Source organism: Rhagoletis pomonella, unplaced genomic scaffold, assembly GCF_013731165.1.
Source record: "Rhagoletis pomonella isolate Grant_MI unplaced genomic scaffold, Rhpom_1.0 Rhpom_scaffold_00014, whole genome shotgun sequence".
NCBI classification, from domain to species: Eukaryota; Metazoa; Arthropoda; class Insecta; order Diptera; family Tephritidae; genus Rhagoletis; species Rhagoletis pomonella.
In genome coordinates this window covers 13,303,591-13,308,344 of record NW_023458568.1, presented here as the reverse complement: position 1 = coordinate 13,308,344, position 4,754 = coordinate 13,303,591, and positions in this window count along the sequence as shown.

Sequence of the window (4,754 nt, the reverse complement as noted above, 5' to 3'; positions counted from 1 at the left end):
GTTAAATAAGCATTTTTAATATTAAGCTTATTAAAAGTTTTTTCAAACAAACCTTTAATAAGCTTAATATTAAAAATGCTTATTTAACGCTTATTATAGCAAACTTAATTTAAGTTATTTTTAAAAACGTTTACTGAAATGCTTGTTGGGACATTTATGTTCAAAGTGTAAAATGTACCTACATAAACTTTCCCATGAATACCATCGAATCATTGATCTTGAAGGGAATCTATGTATGCGTGTACTAAGAAAATATATGAGCAAATTAAAAAGTCGATACAATTTACAGTCGAAATGTATAGTTTTTGTATAGATTTCGTACTGAAGGAACGATTTCATTTCCCAACACTGTGCGACATGTGGTCGCCACCATAAACAAGTGTGAGCTAAAAGTGAGAGTGTGTTAGTGTGCCTTCGCATGCTGTCGCTTTCTCGTCGTTTGTACATGTTTTGTTGCTACCCTGTAGGGAAACCGCGCACTGGTGCATAAAACTTCTAGTTCCGTACAAGATCTTTATCGCCAAAAACGAACCAGTCCGATAGTAAGTAGATCCCCACCAGTTCAAAATCAGCGAAATGTGAGAATCTTAATCTTTTTTCATTAGAAATCTATATCTAAAGTGACGAATTTAGAACTGGTTCGAAATTATAAAAAGAGGAACGCAGAACGAACTAGATCTTATCTGTCGAATTTAGAACTAGTTCGAAACTATCGAAAAAGGGATGCAGCGGTGGGCTTGTTTACTTTACATAGATATGTGTTTGGCGGCTTTTTCGTTCAAATGCACTTTCATTCTGCACTTCGCAGATGCTATTTCATAGTTTGGTAATACAAAACAAAACTTTGTGTTAACATATTAACATCTTGGGGCCGTCTGGAATCTAACCAATAACAGCGAGCACCTCTGCAAAGTCAGCTACAGCCAAAGGTATGTAAACGTACATTTCTTACAATCATTCAAACAAATTTAATATCAAATTCAAAAAACGTTTCTTTGAAAATAATGTAAAATCGCACACGGAGGAACCGAAAAGATTGAAAAATAATGATACTTTTTTCTTTCGTCTGGCGATTTTAAAACTGGTTCGGAACTATAGAATTTAGAACTAGTTCGGAACTATCGAAAAAGGGATGCAGCGGGGGGCAATTGACACTTCCTAGGACATCGCCATGTTAAATTCGCCAGTTGTTTGTATGCGAAAGAGATTTATCGCGAACCAGTGCTGGGTCTAAATTTATTAGAAGCACACCAGTTCAGAACTAGAGATTTTCCTCACAGGGTATAAACGACGAAAATCACTAAATTCACTAAAACTCAACTGAACTATTGGTGCTTCTTAGGGCCGGTTGTTCAATGTCTGATTTGCACAAATCAGAGGTAGAACCTCCGGTTAAATATAACGACTGCTTTATCGATCACATGTTATAAGCATGGTGTCAAAAACGTCGATAATGATGTTTACCCGGCAAGTAGTGATAACCGGACATTGAACAACCGGCCCTTAGTGCTCCTACTCATTTCGGTATAACTACTTGGTTTAATGGCTCAATGAGAGAATTGAGCACTACACCAATTCATATCAACAGAGAACTTAGTCATTTCACATGCTCTCGCTTTGTGTGCCGAGCGTAAAATAGTGTTAGTGCATATTTGTGAATATTCTACAATGAATAATATCCACTAACACTATTTCTTGTGTTATTCAACCAATTACTTAAAAATAGCGTACATATTAGCGCTGCCCCCGACACGTATAAAAATCGTGCTTGGCGATTTAAATGCCAAGGTGCGCAATGAAGGGATCTTTGGCGCCAGTGTCGTAAAATTCAGCCTCCACAGAGAAACGGCGGGCTGAGGCTGAGCGACTTAGCCGGGGCCCGAAACTTGGCAGTATGTAGTACTGGGTTCTAACATAAAAAGATCCATCAAGCTACATGGGTGTCTCCAGAGAGAAAAACGGGAAACCAAATCGAGCATGCTGTGATAGACAGAAGGCATGCTTCCAATGTTTTAATTGTACATACTTACACTCCGAGAGCCAAACATCGACTCGCACTACTATATTGATGCAGCCAATATACAACCCCACATCGGTGCAGCAAAAGAAGGGCCCCAACAATACAAGGAAAGTTCAACGTCGAAAAGCTGCAATCAAAACAGACGGCCAATGGATTCGCCGTACCATATTTCCCGCTCATTACTGGTGGGATGAGGAGTGTCAAGAAGCTGCAGTGAAAAATACTTGAAATGCTGGCCGACAGAAAAAAACACCCGAAATTTTTGGTAGAGAGTTGAGCGACTTAAAGAAGGTTTCAAGACTCCTGTAGGAACAACCATGGCGACCTAGCGACCGATGTCCAGAACATACTCAAATTATAGAGGGAACACTTTTCGACCCGTTTTGAATGGCAGAAGCACTGAAAGAAGTGGAGAAGACGAACCCGAGTCTACAGTCGATGACGATGGAGTCGATATCCCAGCGCCTGACTATGACGACGTACGAATAGCGATTATGCTGATGGAAAGTAACAAAGCTGCTTGAGCTGACAGCCTAACAACTGGGCTATTAAATTACGATGGCAAGGATCTAATAAGGTGCATGCCCGACGACTGGAATTCAAGTGCGCTCTGCCCAATACACAAGAAATGCGACCTCGCTCCGCATGCTAACTACCGAGGAATCATCCTTCTAAGCATAGGTTGCAAGGTTTTATAGAATATACTGTGTGAAAGACTGAATACCACCGTCAATGAACAGATTGGGCCTTATCAGTTTGGCTTTAGACCTGGAAAATCCACCATAGACCAGGTATTCACAATACGCCAAATCTTGAAAAAGACCCGCGAGAAAGGGATCGACGGTTACCACCTATCTGTCGAATTTTAAGCCGCTTTCGACGCCGCTATGTCTGAATTTGGCATCCCCTCAAAACTCATATGGCTGCGTAAAATGACGTTGAGCAATACCACCAGCTCCGCCAGAATTGGGAAAGACCTCTCCGAGCCGTTCGCCACACAAAAAGGGGTTTTCAGACAGGGCGACTTCCTTTCATGTGCCTTCTTTAATCTGATGTTGGAGAAGATAATAAGAGCTGCAGAACTGAACCCCTCAGGAACAAGTTACTACAAGAGCGTACAATTTCTGGCTTATACCGACGATACTGACATCATCGGTAAGAAAAACCGCGAAGTCTGTTATGCCTTTTCCAAGTTGGACAAGGAAGCGAAGCGAATGGGTCTGGTGGTAAACGAGGACAAGACGAAGTATCTCCTGTCATTAAACAAACAATCAGCACATTCGCACCTTAGCACCCATGTCACTGTTGACAGTTATAATTTCGAAAAAGTAGAAAATTTCGTTTACTTGTGAACCAGAATTAACACCGATAATAATGGTAGCATGGAAATCTAACACAGAATCACTCTTGCCGACAAGTACTACTTTGGACTGACTAGGCAATTCAGGAGTAAAGTCTTCTCTCTATGTACGAAAACCACACTCTATAAGTCACTCATCATGCCCGTGCTGGTATATGGCGCAGAAGCTTAGACAATGACAACATCCGATTAGGCAGCTCTTGGAGTATTCGACATGGACATTGAAATACAGCGGCTCCACTGGCTTGACCATGTCGTTCAAATGGACACCGACGCTCCAGCTCTGAAAGAATTCTGGCTTCACTTGGCATTTCCAATTGGCGTCAGTTGGCACAGAAGAGAAACGACTGGCGTGCTTTGTTGAACTCAGCCAAAGTCGCTTTGGCGGTTACAGCGCCAAATAAGAAGAAGAAGAAGAAGAGAATAGATCTATAGCCTTATTTAATTTTAGTTTATTTTAATTATTTTAAGTTGACATATACATAAAACGTTCGACTACTTAAGTTACGTATATAAAAGGATACATACAGTCACACAGTGTTATAATCCCGATGAAATCCTAGACGGTGGTATCGGTTGAGGAACGGTACATGACGGTAGGAGGTTTAGTTTAGGTTAAAGGGGTTAAGCTTTCGATGCTTCCTCCTCGTAAAATAAACATGCGCAAGAACAAGTTAATTATTTTAATCGATGAATAGTTGTATATCATTTTTTGTGAACTTCTGTTTATGTGTTTTTGTACAACATATTTACCTTTATTGGTTACAATCACTTTAAGCTATAATAAATAATTTTTAGCAAGTAAGTTATTGGTTTTGAAAATTGTTTGTTGTATAAATTTTCTTAATGGTTCAAAAGTTGTAACATTTTGAATGAAAACAAATTTTTTTACAAGTTATTTACATAGACAATTTCAAATGCCGACCGACAACTTCAAGAATTGAAATAAAAATGTTTTCAAATGGGAGAATTTCCTTCTCAGTAAATAGGTAATTTTAAGGCCATAAATTTGTCAGGCTAGTTATTTTGGATCACCCTAATATATATATATACAAGAATTACTCGTTTACAGTAATAAGAATATGTTGCGAATTTCCCGGGAAACACACCCCCAAAAAAAGTCTGGATCCTCCGCTGGATCAGTGTTATTTTTGATTATGTACTTGGATGTGAAATAACACATTTTCTACATTTTGTTAAGCATATTTGCGCTCCAATGCAACGAACATACTTGTTTTAAGCCATCTTACAAATGCTTTTATCAAGATAAAAAAATCCCCACACAAAAATATTGCCACTGATAAAACTTATACATATCTGGCAAACAAAATGGCATATGGTAGGCAATAATTTTTCTTGTGAAGGCCCGTCGCA